The sequence below is a fragment of the Bos mutus genome, chromosome 1, assembly GCF_027580195.1.
Source record: "Bos mutus isolate GX-2022 chromosome 1, NWIPB_WYAK_1.1, whole genome shotgun sequence".
NCBI lineage: Eukaryota > Metazoa > Chordata > Mammalia > Artiodactyla > Bovidae > Bos > Bos mutus.
Window position 1 is genome coordinate 58,535,907 of NC_091617.1, and position 19,629 is coordinate 58,555,535.

At 36.9% G+C, this 19,629-nt stretch overlaps 1 protein-coding gene across 24 annotated transcripts in view; it reads right to left on the minus strand.

The window, feature by feature from the left end:
- ZBTB20 (zinc finger and BTB domain containing 20) overlaps positions 1 to 19,629 on the minus strand; it is an 865,400-nt gene that overhangs the window by 470,182 nt on the left and 375,589 nt on the right. The window contains exon 1 of one of the 24 annotated variants that reach the window (XM_070369732.1): positions 3,003 to 3,405. The exons of the other annotated variants lie outside the window; for them this stretch is intronic. The gene's annotated coding sequence lies outside the window, so the exon portion shown is untranslated. Of the gene's footprint in view, positions 1 to 3,002; positions 3,406 to 19,629 lie in introns of those variants that run through there. 24 annotated transcript variants of the gene reach the window in all.

A 19,629-nucleotide genomic window follows, 5' to 3' on the forward strand; every position in this document is an offset into this window, starting at 1 on the left:
TGTCTCTGTGCGTATTTATATATATGTGTGTGTGTGAAAGTTGATCAGTTGTGTCCAACTCTTTGTGACCCTATGGACTGCAGCCTGCCAGGCTCCTCTGTCCATGGAATTCTCCAGACCAGAATACTGGGGTGAGTAGCCATTACCTTCTCCACGGGATCTTCCCAACCCAGGAATCAAACCGGGGTCTCCTCCATTGTAGGCAGATTCTTTACTAACTGAGCTATCAGGGAAGCCCATATATATATAAAACTCACCTAAAATATAAAATAAAAACTAGCCTTTTGAAATAATGGAAATATTTTATAGTCTTTGGGCTAATAAATTCATTTGATTATTTGTAGGACTGCAATATAGAGAGGCATAAAATTAAAATTACTACTATGAGAATATCCATGTGAATTTGAACATAGGTATTTTTGGCACCAGACCATTAATTTTGACATCCTTCAGTTTTGAAAGCCAACTATAGCTGTGTTAAAATCTGTGTGTTCAGTCTTTTAGACTGACTGTATTAAAAAAAAAACAACAAGAAACAACCAATTCCTAGGTTTAATCAGCCTAACAAGGTGTGTAATTTATATTTTTATTTTTAAAATTATAAATGAATGCACAGAAATATATATGAATAATTATTTACTTATATGACTCTTCCATACATATATATGTATATATCTTAAAATCTTCAATGAAACTCTTTAGTCCTCTGCCTCCAGTGTTACTTTCTTAAATAATTTTCATTAAGCAACAAACAGTGATAAGTCATTTCAACAATGAAAGCCTCTATTCAAAATGGGTTTAGTCTATTTTCTGTATTTCTTCTGATAATGATCCAGCTAGTCTCAGACTGATCCTAGTAACAACTCAGGTAAGTTAGAAGAACTCTAATTGGGCACTGGACATCTTAACAGTGACACTCATCTTAATTTGTCCTTATCTAACCACTTTGGGCTGAAATATTATTGTGTTGAGACACAAATATGATTTTTGTTATATTAATTTCTGGATCTCATATCCTTTCAGATATCAAAAGAATATATAGCACCATGCAGGAATAATGCCAAGTTGCCCTTGTTTTTTTTAATCCCCCCCTACCATCATGGGTACCAACAGTTGATTGATACTTGGAATACATCACAGTTGGATTACAGATATGCTCTTTAGTCTGACCTCTACTTGTCTCTTGAAACTCATTTGTAGACAGTCCAGAAGCTAGCAGCTGGATTTCATTTTTATTCTAGCGGTCACCATTTTATGTTTCCTCAGTTCACTGTGAGTTTCACTATTGATAAGTCAATCCAAAACTCTAAGAGGCATTTAAATGGAGGGAGTTAAATCAGAGCAAAAATATCACCATTAACTTGCCATAGGTTCATGTCACTCAACTACATTTTGCCATTGACTCCCCATACATCAAAATGGTGTAATGATACAATTCTCTCACAGAAGAACTAATGAAATACTTAGCAAAAGTAAGTGGTTACAAAGCACTTTTTAAAACAAAAGTGCTGTATTTTTTTTTTAAATCTTGTACAGAACTCTGGTTCAGTTTCGGAGCCTTTCCAAGTCCTCATAATTCTGTGGTATTCATAATAAAGCAGGCAGATGGTTTAGTCTCTGAACATATGCTTTAAATGTGCCCTTTGCTATTTGAAAATAATGGACCAAACTGTGCCCTCATATAGTCACAAGAAACTTTAAGGGGGCTGCCTCTTGAAATTTGAGGATAGAATGTTATCCAGTGGGAATTAAACCTTTAAAAAATACACTTTCTAAACTTTCTTCTGAGCTCTATTCTACATATTAAGAGAAGTCATTTTCTAATAAAATAGATATAGTAAGGAAAAATTGTAGCCAGTACAATATTGCATGGTTCAGGAATAGATTAGAAGGTAAAATAAGTTAAATATTTACATTTTAAAATTCTGATTATCTAAAAACTTATGCTAGTTATCTGATTTAATTTTTGAGTGATTACCAGACTTTCCACTTTTATTACTATTATTACTATTATTCTTACTGTCTTGAAGATGTTTTATTGTTAAAGCACTTTGCAATTATTAATTACTTAATTTAGTTTAAATTATGTTTATGCCTTTGTTTTAAATCCATGTTATTCATAGTTATTACAATTCTCAAATGCTATTTCGCCAGCCAGTTACTCTCATTTCAAAAACAGTTTGTTGTCGATGAAAGCACATATTCCAGGTTTTCACAGAATATGAAATTCAGTGGATATATGTGTTTTGATAATATTGTTCACTTAACCCAGCTGTATTAGCAATACATCTCTGTTTCTTAATGTCAGTATTTTATACATAAAACGAGCCTTCATTTCCACACTCATGCTTTTATGTATTTAAATGTCTTTTGAAAAAGTCTCTAACCTAGTCTCACTTATCTTAAAATGTCCACGAAACTCAGTAGTCTGATTAACACTTCAGATAAAAAGACCACACAGTTGACAATAAGGACACTCTGGTTATTACAGAAGCCTGAAGTTTAAATAACTATTCCGGAACTGTAATGTCCTTTTAGAAATTCTGAACAAGGACTAGCTTGGTGCTAATGTAAAACAGAGTTTACTTTGAAAAGTAAAAGCAATAGTTGTACCCAAACATGTTTGGGATGCTCTTAAGACAGATCATAATGAATAATATTGAGAATAACTGAAGAGTCTTAAATCAAGTGATAGTTTTATACAAATATCCACAAATATCTGAGCAAAGTTTAAAACTATTATTGGGGCAAAGCATTAACATACTCTTCTGCTGATAAAGGCACAAAGTAACTCTGAGAAACCTCCCTCCTTCTTATTTCTCTAACTTTCACAATAAATCCAACACTGAAACTAAACTCTCAGTCAATGCAGAAATACGCCGAGCAGTATTTCAATAAACAACAAATTGATTTTTAAAAACCCACCAGATTACACATTTCCCCCATTTTCCCCTTGCTTCCCCTTGTTGTTTCACTTTCCACGCACACATAATCGCACTTACCTGCACAAGTCTGAAACATCAGTCTAGGTAATTTTTTTGAAATGTACTCTGTACCGATGCATTTTTCTGTGTTTCTTTCTAACCCTCGGGAATGTTAAGAATTTAGGAAGAGAGCCACAGCTTAAGAGAGCAATTATTTGCCAGTAAATACTCAATTTGCTTGTCCTGTGATTTTTCTTCTAACTTGCATATTCAATAATCCGTCCCTGACTGCGTCACAAGCACAAAAAGTCTTTTCTCTAGAGGAGAACACTTTCGCCAATCAACCTTCAGCCATGCCAGGGCACAGCTCGTCAGGGTGATTTGTTAGCTTTAATTAATAATTCCTCACGCTGGCCATTTTAACAAATAACGCAGTGAGCCTGGGACGCTAGATGGCTATGATTCAGGCCGATAAAACTACAGTGGAAAGAGGTGGGGAGGGTGTGTGTGTGGGGGGAATTCAGACGCCGTTTATAAACACCTCTAATCATACTCTTTCGGTTTACAATATAGAGGACATCTCCGCTGAATTACCACGTTATGTCCACCAATTTGTATTCAGATGGGAGCCATATGTTCCTCCACTTTATCTGCTAAGGCCCTCTCAGTGCCAACACAGTCATCGGGCAGACAACATTTACAAAAGAGGTCTCTAGCCTCCAGATTGCAAAAGTTTACTGCAGGGTGAAGTTGAGAAATCAGACATATACAGCACTTCTCAGTGAGCTTGTGTAACAGTCTAAAAACACAGAGGTAAGAATTATTGAATGTCAGATTTGCTGTCCCCCCGGCTGCCTGATACTGGGCATTTCATTTAGTCTTTTTTTTTTTAATCTCATACCTCAAAACAGTTAACAATAATGGCTGACTTATTCATGCATTCCACAAACATTTATTGAGTCCTAACAATATGCCAAGCACTGTATTAAATGCTGAGAACTTTTTTGAAAGTAAGATTTTTATTTTTCTAGTTAAACGAAACAATCCATGGATTTATTATGTAACATACAGATAACGTGCTTGACCAAAGCTACCAAACAGGCAATGTGTGAATGAAACTAAGGATTCAAAATACTGTATGGTCCAGTCAAACAATCAATACTTGACAGCACACTTGTGTCCATGACAAAAATGATGCTCAAAGTAAAAACAAAGAATAAGAAAAGGTAAAAAAAAAAAAGAATTTTTTCAAAGATTAGAAAATTTCCCTCAAAGTGACCAGAACATTCAGAGATATATCAATCTGTTTATAAGGAATGTTAAAAGGTTCATAAGCATTTGAAGAATATGCAAAGATATAGGACATTCTACTCATGCCCTGATCTAATATATGTGTGTATGTGTGTGACTGAAAGTTCATCAATTTATTGGATATATATTTATTGAGCACCCTACTCAATTCTAGGAACTGAATAATACTATGTTTTGAGAGATAAATAAAACACAGTTTTTGTCTTCAAGAAGCTCACAATTTAGCCACCAGACTCAAAAAGGGAAAATCTAAACATAAAACTACAATACAATATAGCAGAAGGAATGACATAAATATGTATAAATGTATGAGGCAGGGCTTCTAGAAATGATCCATAGACTGTTTCGAAAGGTAGAGGAGTAATATCATTGGTAAAGGAATATTTGAAGCAGAGCAAACCTTTGAACCCTTTCTAAAACTTTCATTAGAATTAGATTACCAGTTATTTATAAACTATGATATTCAAAGCATGATAAAGTCAGGTACATAATCATAAAACATTTCAGGATTTTAAAATCAATTTCTTAAGAAAAAAGATTCCCTATATTGTAATATCTTGACATCATCAGAAAAGTAAGCAGTGCCTCCATGCTGCTGCTGCTAAGTCGCTTCAGTCATGTCCGACTCTGTACGACCCCATAGACGGCAGCCCACCAGGCTCCCCCGTCCCTGGGATTCTCCAGGCAAGAACACTGGAGTGGGTTGCCATTTCCTTCTCTGATGCATGAAAGTGAAAAGTGAAAGTGAAGTAGCTCAGTCGTGTCCGACTCTTAGTGACCCCATGGACTGCAGCCTACCAGGCTCCTCTGTCCATGAGATTTTCCAGGCAAGAGTACTGGAGTGGGGTGCCATTGCCTTCTCCGAGTGCCTCCATAACTGGTACAAATAGTGACTGTGTATGTCATTCTTACTTTCAGTGTATTTCAGTTGTCTTACGCAGATAGGAAGCATTCCCAGCATATACTGACTCTGTTTTTTCCAGCCACTTCTCTACTTTTACTATGTACAAACTTACATACAATTTCTGTTTTCATTGCACCATAAGAGAAATAATATCTGTATGGCTAACAAAGGAGGGGGAAAACCTATTTCCATTTAGTGGTCACACCTATAACTCTAACCAGAGAGTTTATGCTATACAGTACTAAGGCAGAAGATGTTGAAGAAAAGAAATGATACCCCAATACCGAAAAAGCTCTTTCAGAGCTAGGACATGCTCCTGAAAATTGCATAGAGTTCTTAATGACATTAAACACTTTGTTTTATACTAAACTCAATAGTGAGACAGCCACCAGCATATTGTATTTACCATAAATCATTAACAGCTAGCCAATTTGGAGAACTGATGTAATTTATTAATTTATTCAGTACATATGTATGGAAATCCTGATATCTACCAAGTGCTTACCAGTTATTGTTTGATTTTTATTTCTGCAATAATTAAATATAATAAGTTTACCATTTATTGAGTGCTTACTCTATGCTAGGAACTGATCTAAGGACTTTACATATATTATCTCATTTAATCCTCACAATATAATGAAGTAGGTACTATTACCATCTCCATTTAATAGGTTATGAAACTCACAAGTGGTGAATCTGGATATGCATTATGTGGATTCATTCTAAATAATGAGACCAGTGCCACTAATACCCACGCACCATCAGTTTCAGTACTTGATAGTTACTTGGTCACATATAATATGTATATCATTACTTTTAATTTAGAAAAATTATGATAGTTTTGAGGTTAGTTTGAGAATTAAGCTAAACCCCTATATTTAATGAGAGACATGTCTCAAAATAAGACTGGAAAATAATAATTTATTGTACCAATAGGCTAGCACTGGGAGACAAACTGACAGCTAGCTTGAGTTGGCATGTTTTAGATGATGGAAACTAGCATTACATCACATGCTATGACAGCTCCCTTCTCCCTTATTAGAACTTCTTAGAATCTCAGAAGGTAATTCAGAATCTTTTACACCTTTACAAGAAGAATGAGATAATGGTCTAAAAAGTGAGAGGAAGACTTTGAGTCAGAAAGGCTTAGGTTTGAATCCTAGCTCGGCCACTTACTAGGTGTATGCCATCTATCAAATTAATTAGGTTCTTTGAGGCTCAAATCTCTTATCTCTAAAATGGTTTGTTGTGAAAATTAAAGGAGATAATGTACCTAGGATTAAAAAACATAGAAATAAAAAGCCCCGAATAGGTGTACAATGTGGTATTTGAAGTGTTCAGAGCTACAGCTTATCACATACAACTAAAGTTTACTGTTTTGGAATCAAATGACACATGTAATATCTAAGTCTACCTTAGACAATACATGTAAATAAGACTTAGCTAAAGCAAAGTGGACTTGGTAGTCTGGTGGAAATCCCTTTGAGAATGTTAATAATATAGCTGAAATGGTGGTGCTTAAGAAAACAAAAAAGTGAAGTGAAAGTCTCTCAGTTGTGTCTGACTCTTTGTGACCCCATGGACCATACAGTCCATGGAATTCTCCAGGCCAGAATACTGAAGTGGGCAGCTGTTCCCTTCTCCAGGGGATCTTCCCAACACAGGGATCAAACCCAGGTCTTCTGCATTGAAGATGGATTCTTTACCAGCTGAGCTGCCAGAGAAAAGCTGACCCACAAAATAGAGATAGATAACACAACAATTTACCAGGTAATTATAGAACAAAAAAAACTTAATTTTCCAAGTGATGAATACAGTGCTACATTTTTATTTCATGGAGATGTAAAAACTTATTTGGGACTCACTGGGGAGAGTACAGAACTTAGCACAGTCATAAGCTGTCCTCTGACTAACCCAATGCCACTGTTTACTAACTACAGTTAACTACCAGCATTCTCCAACTCCAGGCACCCTGATGCCCTTTCCACATACTTTCTTCTCACTTGACCTTGATTTAGTCCAACCATCTCCAGTATTGTATAGCTTTAGTGAGCTAAAGTGTAGAGTAAATATTAACGGAACACACATTTACTGATGGTGATGAAGCTGGTCGTAGGTGAAATGGGGTATTATTTCACAGAAGGGGTCATTGGAGGGGCTTCAAGAAGGCTCTTCTCATTTACTTGAATGGGTAAGTAACATTTCTCCTTTGAGGATTCCTTTGGGATAAGCGACTGCCTAGATCTTCTATTATTGATTCTTATTCGATGGCCTCTAGCTGAGATCATCAGATGGGGAAATCAGCAGATCAATTAAGTATAGGAGCTTTCTGAGCCACACTAGCCTGAGTGAGCTATCCTGAGTCAGAGCTTTCTGGAATCTGTTTATTTCTCAGCTGGAACTCCTAATTGGTAGAACATAGAAGCACAGAAGGGGCTTCCCTGGTGGCTCAGATGGGAATGAATCCGTCTGCAATGCAGGAGACCAGGGTTCCATCCCTGGGTCAGGAAAATCCCCTGGAGGAGGACATGGCAACCCACTCCAGTATTGTTGGCTGGAGAATCCCTGACATAGGAGCCTGGTGGGTTACAGTCCATGTGGTTGCAAACAGACACGACTGAGCAACTAACTCTCTCTCTCTCTCTCTCACACACACAGAAGCATGGAAGATGACTACTTCATGTACTCTTTCCTGGATAATAGGTTTGATAACAACAATTTAGTAAAATTCTGGCCACATTGGATCTCTACTGCCTAATTCTCCAGCCTTACTTAGGGAATATCAATCTTCTGGTTAAAAATGATGACAAGCAGACATTATTATCTGGGAAACATTGAAGGCGGGAGGAGAAGGGGAATGACAGAGGAGGAGATGGTTGGATGGCATCACCAACTCAATGGACATGAGTCTGACTAAACTCTGGGAGTTGGTGATGGACAGGGAGGTCTGGCATGATGCAGTCCATGGGGTCACAAAGAGTCAGACATGTCTGAGCAACTGAAATGAACTGAGACATTATTATAGAAACATCTCAAAACTGATACTATTTTGTATATTTGTATATCATTTTCCCAAATAAATTCCATATACTTTATGGTTTCCAAACATATTCTTTTTTATATATGCACATAAATACCTAATATCTAACTGCTTTACTAAGTGATAACAGAGGGGAAAGGTGATTTAATTCCAGTTTCAAATTTAGAATTCTGTTGAAACAAGAATTTTAGAAATATTCATAAACTGTTAAGTGGTAGTCAATATATTTGGCTGTGTTAGGTTAAGATTAAAACTTTAAATTGCTCAAAAGGTCCTTGTCACTTGAGGCATTACTTTTTCAATGAAAGCCTTCAACCTTCACAAGTGTGAAAATTGGGATTCCCTGAAGGAGAAAAATATTTCTTGTCAGAAAACTTGTCATGACTAGTTCACAGAGGGAAGGAGTCCAAGATCTTATCAGCTTTCCAGTGACCTCGCTATGTGATTTGCTACAAGTCATTTAATATTCCCTTGCATGTCAATTTCCTTCTCTTTATCTATCATACAAAAATATTATCATGATAATGTGGAGAAAATATTTTGAACATCTCATAGAGCATATGCAAAAGCCCTATATCTCAGAGTATCCAAATGATACTACCAGTATCAAGTGGAGAGAAGGACATCAACACCTAAATCATCTTAAATAACCTATTTAGTATCTCAGCTTTTTGCTTTTTTATGCTATAAAATGAACATAGTCATGTTTACACTTTTATCAAATAATATATTAGAATAAACTTGCATAATCTATGAAAACTTTTCAACAAAATTTCATATAATGTAAAAAAAGTGACCAATATAATCAAGTCACCAAAACTGATTTTCAAGTATTTTAGAGGAATTGATTTTAAAATATCAAGGCATAAGATGAAGTAAATATTTCTAAGCATATTCATATATTTATTAAGGAAGACTCTTTCTAAGATGGGAAGCAATATTGCCTTTTATTTGAATGGCTGGCTGCGTTCTGGGATGGATCTAAGATCTTAGTAACAAGAAAGCCGAATCAGGGAAAGTAGTTTTTAGCAGACTGTTGAATGATACATAAAGTAAAATATATTCACCAATAGGTCGCAGAAATCTTATACAAGCTTTTAGAACAAGAACTGCTTAAGCAGCTTTTTGTATCTGGCAAAGTCATGTCCCTGCACTGTCCTCTCACAACCTCCTCCCACTTCTCATTTTTTGTTCTATAAGGCCAGGTGGGAGTAATGACAAAAGGGCGGGGCAAAACAAACAGAGGCAGCCACGGTGGCAGGAGCCACTCCAAAGATCAAACAGCCACTTTGGCTCTGGCTGCCAGAATTGGAACCACAGTGGGTGGCTCATCAGCACGATGCCCTGAGAACCACATGGGCCACTCCTGTTTGGTCAGCACCTGGGGGTACAGGCCCCTCATCCTGCAGGTAGAACTGCCTGCTAAGAACTGAGTGTGCACCTTTCCTTACCCACTCACAGCATTGGATTTCAACACAATTCTGAACTTCCATGATGTTTGCTGAAAAACCTCAGTGTTATAGACACTATACAAAAGCATAATTCTGTTCTACTAATTTCATATCTATGACTAATTTTAGTACGGGGAACTCAGATTTTCCTATACTAATGGGCAGATTCTTGGCTAAGTGGTAGACAAGATAATTCAATATCTAATATTTTAATCAATATATTGCTTTAACTTTAATATCTTCCTTGAAAAAAATAATACATTAATACTTCTAGTTACCCAGCCATCTCATATTCACCTATAAGTATATCATGATTTAACATGGTCAATAACCCAGATAAAAGAAAATACAGAGTCCTTAAGAAAACTAAAACAAACAAAGATGTCATAAAGCACACACAATTGTTCAAACTTATCTTTATTCATCAGTAAATCTTTAACTTGGAACCTATATATTCTTCCTTAATACCCAGTAGCATCAGTTATGCTGATCTTTCGGGGTCTTTCACTCATGTTACATGGAGAGATGGGTTACTTCCAGAAGAAAGCACAATGGGAACTGTAAGAATGTGCCTTAGAATGAAGAAGAAACAGAGGAGGTGAGGGACGAAGTATTCAAGGTTAAGAACTATGTACAGTTTGCAAACATACATATAATTGTGTCCAACAGATATCAAAGTGATAGAGCTCTACACAGAAATATTTACATTTGCTCTGGTTTGAACTATATTCCCTCAAAATTCATATGTTAAAGTTCTAACCCCCAATAATTCAGAATGTGAATTTATTAGAAATAAGGTCATTATAGATATAATTAACTAAGATGAGGTCATACTGGAGTAGACTGGAACCCTAATCCAATTTGATTGATGTCTTTATAAAGGGGGATTTTGGACACAGACGTGAACATGGGGAGAACAGTACCTGAGGATGATGGCAGAGATGAGAGAGATGCAAGTCAAAGAACACCAAAGATTGCCAGCAAACAATCAGAAGTTAGGAAAGAGGCATGGTACGGATTTCTTCTCAGAACCCTCAGAAAAAATCAACTCTGCTGATTTTACTCAACAGATCTCTGACACTTTAGTTGTTTAAGGCATCCCGTTTGCACCACTTTGTTACAGCCCTAGGAAACCATTACAGTGATAATGATCACAGAATCACTATGCAAAGGTTAACTCATGTTTGCAACACTTTGAGAAGGTTGAAAAATATAAGATTCACTTCAGAAAAAGTGTCATTGATATGCTTTAAGTAAACAAACTCTTTCATGTTTGATGACCAACATACATGAAACATACAGTTTTCAATTTCTGCTAATGCACTGAGATATTGCCACCTTTGCTAACAAGACAAAGTGGTAAGTGCTCTACAGAGGACATTAAAGAGTCCCCAACCCCGAAAAGAAGCATTTTGATTAACAAGGCAGATAAATTTGAATTTATTTTTGTTATTACATAGCCTGTGAGTTTGGGATGGTTACCAAGAGGAATTATTGGTAGAGAAGAGGCTGGCTACACAGAAGAGATCAATTAAGAAATGCGTTTTGAGTCTGGGTCAAAACTAGGAGACATTTGTCCAGATGAGAAGTTACAGATAATTTTAAGTATGAGGAATACAGGGGCAAAGTAAGAAGACTGAGGCAAAGCAAGAGAAAGAAGGAAGGGGTGGAACGATAGTGGAGGAAAATGAGAGGAAGTAGCTGGTATTGAGAGCAAAACAATCTGAACTAGGCAGAGAAAATGATAAAAAGTCTTATAGATGTTAAGAAAGACAAGAGAAGGTAGCATTCCTGTGTTCTGAACAAAGAGTTAAAAACATCTAGTGTAAGAATTACGCTCTCTTTAAAACTAGTGCTGTGAATGCTTTTGTGTGAAAAAGAAAAGACTGTAGTTTTATTTTTCTTTAAAGATTCAATAGTGGAATGGAAACTTTTTTTCCTTTAAGTGTAAGCTAAGCAGTTATGGCAGGTAGGTCAAGGAAGAAATACTTCATGGAACAGGAAGCCATAACTTTATACAATGTGTTCTCTGGAGAAGTTACAAAAAAAGTACAAAATAGTTCCACAAGTTTGTTTATTTTGTTAAGTAGCTTTAAAATCCTACCTCTCCTAATTGTTCTTAACATTTTATTCAGCCAATTATCAACTTAATCTAGGGAAAGAAAAATCAACTTGACTTTTTGACAGCCAAGCCAATCCAACTGGAAAATTCTAATCCTACAAGAATAGGGCACAAGGAAAACTCTGCCTAGCAACATTTTCAATTGTCAACAAAAATTCATGATATTATAATCATCTTTTTCTTCCTTTCCCAAACTCATTTCCTCTAAAGAAATTAATGATGGTACAATGAGATTCTTGGGTAAAATGAAAAAGTGAAGAGAGTCATTCAGTCTTTAAGGTAATAGGACGTTCTTGTTAGAGAAGGTCAAACTATAATCTTTTTATATCCTTCATAGAAGCTAGAGATGGCCTTGTCCATGTCTCTAAAATAACTCAGTTGTATCACTAAATAGAAGCATTACAGTTTAATTTCATCTATTTTCTATGTTAAATAACTCACAAATCAATTTATTTGTTGTATCTATTCATTGAGGGAAATTTTAGCTTAGATGATGACATTCAAGTAGGGAGCTAAAATGTTAAAAATCAAAGATTAAAAAAAAACACAGGTATTTCTTTTTCTTTCTATTGATTTCTAAATTAGTTCTGCTATAGAAACGCCTTCTGCTAAGCACTACAGCTTCTGCTGGATGGGAAATAACGCTCTCAAAACTGAGATAGTAGTAAAATGAATACATTCACATCAATGGAAAAGAGAAGGGAATGAGGAAAGGGATACTGCTACAGCATTAAAAAATACATTTTTGACCCTAACTCAAAATAATGCTTGTTTTAACCTTTCTCCTCTGAAGAGGAGTAATCGAATAAAGAAAGAAAAAGGAAAAGGAAGGAAGGAGGAAGAGAAGGAGGGAAGGAAAAGAAGAAAACAATGGAGTGATTAAGCATAAGAGCCATAAAGTAAGAAGTTGAGATGGAGAAGGAAATGGCAACCCACTCCAGTATTCTTGCCTGGAACAGAGGAGCCTGGCAGGCTACGGTCCATGGGGTCACAAGAGTCAGACATGACTTAGCGACTACACCACCACCACCACCACCACCAAGAAGGTGAGAAAGTAGGAAAGAAGGAGAGAAAAAGAGAAAACCGTTATAGAGGTACTCTCTTATCCCCTTCTCACTGGCTGGCCCTCTAACCTTTTTTAATCTACTATCTACTCCAACTCAAATGTTTCAGACACAACAGGGATCATTGAAAGGGAGTGGGGAAGGAAAATTACTCCCTTTAATTGATGCTCATTTAGGTACCAGTATCTGCAGTTTAGTAGCTCCTAGTACTTTTAAGCTCATGTACCTGCTAAAATTCATGAATCCCTCCAAGGAGGAAAGAAAGTGCATGTCTCCCAAGACATATAAAGTACGTGTTGCATACTTTTAACAATACACACAGACACACATAGGAAGCATATTTTTATGCATTCTCAAAAGGATCATATAAACTTTAAACTGATTCTTGTACTCTCTAACCATTCATTAGCTCAGTGTAAAGAACTTTTGGCTCTAGAATCTGAATGAAGGCAAAATAAATAGAAGAGGGTAGGGACTTGGAGAAGGGGAAACGGGATATAAAACAAACAAATAACAAACACTTACGTAAAAAATATGTTTGTTTCCAAACCAACCCTTAAGCTTCTGACTCTTTTCATTGGAACTTAAGACTGATGAACTATTTAATTAACAAAAATATACAGTAAGATGTATGATATTTTAGTGATTCTGCATGTTTTAAACATTCTTCCCTGTTAATTGTCTTTGATAGTGCACTGACATCTAATACTGTCCTGATTTTTAATATTCACTCTAATAATAACAATAATATTGAAAAGCAATGCTACTTAATATTGTGGATATCAACTTATAGGATTCTTAAGAAATGACATGAAGACTTGGTCATAGATGTGTAAAAAGTCAAATAAGAATAATAAACTTTTCATCTATTGTCTAGTTCAACATTTTAACTACGCTGCATATGTTTGAGGACACAGCTCATGCCTTAGCTATAATAATGAAAATTATTTATATTCATTTAAAAATAATTTTTTCATAGTATTTCACAACCTTTAAATGCCTTGAGGTATCTTTATTTCATCTGATTTGGATTTCAATTCTGTTAAGTAAATGGAAGAGATATTATCTTCATTCTACAATGAAAAAACAGGCTCTACGTGATTAACATGCTTAATATACCTAACAGGTCGCAAAGCAAAGTTGAGAATTCAGGAACTTTGATAACTTATGCAGTAATTTTTTCTGCTATCCTATACTGCACTCAAAAAATGTTCATTACACATAACTTACTCAGGCATTTATGTTGTCTTACTTTAGAAATGAGGATGACGCTATATAACCTCACTAGGTCCATATACAAGACATTTATTTCCCATGCTGGGATTTTGTGGATGACATACAGTGAAACAGAAAATATTAGCTATTTTATAGGTGCACAGATACATACTTAAATGTCAGTGCACATGTTGTGGATCGTTTCTATAAATGGGTACATGTATGCCCATGCATATACATGGGTGTGTGGGAATTAAAGGTGTGCTTACTCAACCCATTAGAAAACAATATTGTAAAGATAAGCTTGCACTTTCTACTATTAATCTTGCATTTGGTAGTGGGTGGCACATGTTCACAAATAATTTACAAATCAAATCAACATAAATACATGAACGGCATAGCAGGGAATACTTTGAGAAAAAATATAAATACACATATATCTACCTTCAACTATCCTTCCTATTAGTCAATAAAACTGATTATTTAGATTTATTAAATAAGAGGTAAAAACTGACTTAAAAATATACTAGTATATTTTTAATCTTCTCTTATAATTAGAATCCAAAATTTAGTTGTTAAAGTTTTACAATTTGAGTGGCCTTATATTCCCTGTTTTCACTTGGGAAATTAGTCTTTTAGCTGGGAAATCCTCCTTTCTATTTTTAAATTTTAATTTGAAATAGATGGTCATATTTTAAAACAATAAGATGGTAGATTGCTAGGATGAGTTAATTTATTCCTCGAAGAAGCGTTAGTGGCTCAGCTGTGCCTACTCTTTGCGATCCCATGGACTGTAGCCCACCAGGCTCCTCCGTTCATGGGATTTTCCAGGCAAGGATATTGGAGTGGGTTGCCATTTCCTTCTCCTTCCTTGAAAAAAGGGTATAACAACTTACAATCTAGTGGATTTACCTGTTTTTAATCTCTTAATGTCCAAAGCAAGACTTATATCCCAGATATCATAACCCAACTTGAGAAAAATTATGAAATATAGATGAAATTTGTCCCCAGTTTCTACTCCTTATCATCCTTTGACCTGTTTCCTTTTGACCTTCTTACGCTTCCTTCACGAAATTAAAAGACACTTACTCCTTGGAAGGAAAGTTATGACCAACCTAGATAGCATCTTCAAAAGCAGAGACATTACTTTGCCAACAAAGGTCCGTCTAGTCAAGGTTATGGTTTTTCCTGTGGTCATGTATGGATGTGAGAGTTGGACTGTGAAGAAAGCTGAGTGCCGAAGAATTGATGCTTTTGAACTGTGGTGTTGGAGAAGACTCTTGAGAGTCCCTTGGACTGCAAGGAGATCCAACCAGTCCATTCTGAAGGAGATCAGCCCTGGGATTTCTTTGAAAGGAATGATGCTAAAGCTGAAACTCTAGTACTTTGGCCACCTCATGTGAAGAGCTGACCCATTGGAAAAGACTCTGATGCTGGGAGGGATTGGAGGCAGGAGGAGAAGGGGATGACAGAGGATGAGATGGCTGGATGGCATCACCGACTTGATGAACATGAGTTTGGGTGAACTCCTGGAGTTGCTGATGGACTTGCAGGCATGGCGTGCTGCAATTCACGGGGTTGCAAAGAGTCGGACACGACTGAGTGACTGAACTGAACTGAACTGAACGCTTCCTTCAGTCTTATTAAAAAATTTATTTCTGGTCCCTTTTCCCCGGGATGCTATAAATTCTACTTTATTTTCAGCTGTAATCTGCTGTCTTGATTCAACTCAGATTCCTCCTACCACATCTTTAGCCTACCTTGCCAATCCCTCCATTGGAACACTGCCATGTATCTGACCAATTTCACTTTGCCTTATGTCATGCCTAAACTCACCAAATCTTAGATGCCAGTGAGAGACTTAAGATTTTCCTATTTCTTAGCAAGTTATAACTGCATTTATCTCAGCCCTCCATGTAAACCAACTCTATTAATATGTTAGGAATCCCATTTCAGGTTCATTCAATTTTGGCTTACTTTCCTTCCCCGGTTGGGCTACCACTATGGTTCTAGCACATTCTGAGGTGTATAAAAGGTTGTCAGTAAACAAATAAACCATAAAACTGAAATGTCACCTGAAACCTGAAAACTTCCAGTCTAGCTCAGGCTCTAATGACCAACATGGCTTTTCATGTGCTCTAGTTGTTTTATTTATCAAGTGAGAAAGAAGTACTCTTTACCATGAGACATATGAGGATAAATGTTTAAGTTGTTTTCAGGAGGAAACCTACAATAGATTCTGTAAGTATCACGCAGCTTTTCCTTCTGCTTCTAGAGCCAAAAGGAAAAAAAAAAAGAATACTCAGAGTACTCCAAAATAAATATTGGAAGTAACCCTTTATTCTAGAATTCATCTAGAATGTAGTAGACAAAACAATTATACCCCAAAGTATCCACTCTCAAAAACCTAGAAACTTGAGTACATGGCAAAATGTTACATGGGAAAAGGAACTTTGCTGATAAAGTTAAGATTATGGACCTTAAAATAGAGAGATATCCAGAAAAACATCTACACTGCTCTATTGACTATGCCAAAGCCTTTGACTGAGTGGATCACAATAAACTGTGGAAAATTCTTAAAGAGATGGGAATACCAGACCATCTGACCTGACTCCTAAGAAATCTGTATGCAGGTCAGGAAGCAACAGTTAGAACTGGACATGGAACAACAGACTGGTTCCAAATAGGGAAAGGAGTATGTCAAGGCTGTATATTGTCACCCTGCTTATTTAACTTATATGCAGAGTACATCATGAGGTATGCTGAGCTGGATGAAGCACAAGCTGGAATCAAGATTGCTGGGAGAAATATCAATAACCTCAGATATGCAGATGACACCACATTTATGGCAGAAAGCAAAGAACTAAAGAGCCTGTTGATGAAAGTGAAAGAGGAGAGTGAAAAAGTTGGCTTAAAGCTCAAATTCAGAAAACTAAGATCATGGCATCTGGCCCTATCATTTCATGGCAAATAGATGGGGAAACAGTAGAAACAGTGATAGACTTTATTTCTGAGGGCTCCAAAATCAGTGCAGATGGTGACTGCAGCCATGAAATTAAAAGACACTTGTTACTTGGAAGAAAAGTTATGAACAGCCTAGGCAGCATATTAAAAAGCAGAAACATTACTTAGCCAACAAAGGTCCATCTAGTCAAGGCTATGGTTTTTCCAGTAGTCAGTAGTCATGTAGCACCAAAGAAGTGGTGCTTTTGAACTGTGGTTTGGAGAAGACTCTTGGGAATCCCTTGGACTGCAAGGAGATCCAACCAGTCCATCCTAAAGGAAATCAGTCCTGAATGTTCATTGGAAGGACTGACGCTGAAGCTGAAACTCCAATACTTTGGCCACCTGATGTGAAGTACTGACTCATTTGAAAAGACCCTGATGCTGGGAAAGATTGACGGCAGGAGGAGAAGGAGACGACAGAGGATGAGATGGTTGGATGGCATCACCGACTCAATGGACATGAGTTTGAGTAAACTCTGGGAGTTGGTGATGGACAGGGAGGCCTGGCATGCTGCAGTCCATGAGGTTGCAAAGAGTCGGACATGACTGAGTGACTGAACTGAACTGAACTGATCCTAGATTATCCAGTGGGCCCAATCTAATTACCTTAATAGCTGAGAACTTTTTTCCAGCTGGAATTTGAAAAAGAGATGTGGTATATGGAGAAGACAGAGAGAAGTCTGGGTGATATTGATTTGAAGCACTCTTGCCTAAAGATATAGGGGCCTGTGTGCAAAAAAGCTAAGGATAGCCTCTAGCTGACAGCCAGCAAAGAAAAGGAGATCTTAGTCATATAACCACAAGGAACTGAATGAGCCTGGAAGCTGCTAAATTTGTAGTCATGTGTTATAGCAGCAATAGAAATGAATATACCATTCTAGTTCAATGGCTACTAGATACAATAGTTTAAATTTGTGTGGTAAAGAGTTGGAATGGGAACCCACATTATGAATACAAACAGTTCTTGGCACTGCTGCTGCTGCTGCTGCTAAGTCGCTTCAGTCGTGTCTGACTCTGTGCGACCCCATAGATGGCAGCCCACCAGGCTCCACCGTCCTTGGGCTTCTCCAGGCAAGAACACTGGAGTGGGTTGCCATTTCCTTCTCCAATGCATGAAAGTGAAAAGTGAAAGGGAAGTCTCTGAGTCCTGTCTAACTCTTCGCGACCCCACGGACTGCAGCCCACCAGGCTTCTCCGTCCATGGGACTTTCCAGGCAAGAGTACTGGAGTGGGGTGCCTTTGCCTTCTCCGGTTCTTGGCACTACAAACACATTTTCCCCTTGATTTTCCTTCTTTCAGTTATATCCCCAGAGAAAGTGAAATAACAAAGGACTAAAGGACAAGGATCACAAGGTATGCACGCTCAGTCACTTCAGTCGTGTCCCACTCTTTGCGACCCCATGGACTCTATCCGACCAGGCTCCTCTGTCCATGGGGATTCTTCAGGCAAGAATCCTGGAGTGGGTTGCCATTCCCTTCCCTTCTCTAGATAATCTTCCCAACCTGAGTCCCTGCATTATAGGCAGATTATTTACCGCTGACCCACCTGGGAAGCCAATTTAAATGCAGTGTCCTTAACAAGAAGCTTCACAAATATACCTTTTTGTCACAGGCAAGTGTATTGTACCAATGGTGCTACAGTACTCGTACCAACTAAGTCCACTGTCTTGAAAAAGAGAAAGAAAAATCAGAGAATAGTTCAAAGGATTACAAAGATAAGATGATAATGGCCATTTAAGAGATAAGGAAGACAGAATCCAAGCAAATGTACTCATATGTGTACTGGGGTGTGTTTTCCCCACTATACAAGTTGTCTTACAAACATACATGCAAATAAAATTATTTTCAAAAAGTATGGTTGCGTAGTTTTTATGGCATTGACAGAGCCATTTCTCAAATGTAGCTTCCAAACAATTTTCTTTCTTATTCACATTTTTTTTCCCTTTGGCAATCCAGATTCTGGCCTTGACAGAAGAAAACAATCCTGGAGGAAAGGCAGCAGGTTCCATTGACTCTTTGGCATGGAAGTTTTAGAGAACTTGATTTTTGTAGGTATGCTCAAGTTCAGAACCTAAAACTTTTTTGAGTTATAACATCATGCTGCAAACAGATACTTTTGTAATCAATTAGAAATGATTCTCACAATAAAGGGTAAATTCTTAGCAGGTTGTATGTAGTCTGCATTATAAATATATCACAGTATGAAATAATACAAATGAAAAAACAAAGAGAAACAAATAGAGTGATTAAAAGTTCTTGTAGAAACAGGATAAATGTAGTTAATTTTTTTATGTAGAGACAGGAAATACATGATGTAAAACTTTCTAACACCACATTCTGCAGCTTTCCTTTTGTGTTGCATGAGGTCACAACTGCAAGTGTCGCTCTACTGGCCTGGTTAAGGATTGTGTAGGATGAAGACCATGTGAGAAAAAATACTTTTCTTTTGAACACTACACTCTGTTTACTATAGGTCCGTGAAACTTGCTGAAAACTTTAGTCATTTTATAAAGAGTTATCATAATCGTGAGGAACTTTGAGTCTCAGGTACAGCAAATTAATCCCCATTTTATGTCTGTCCCAATTTAGTAT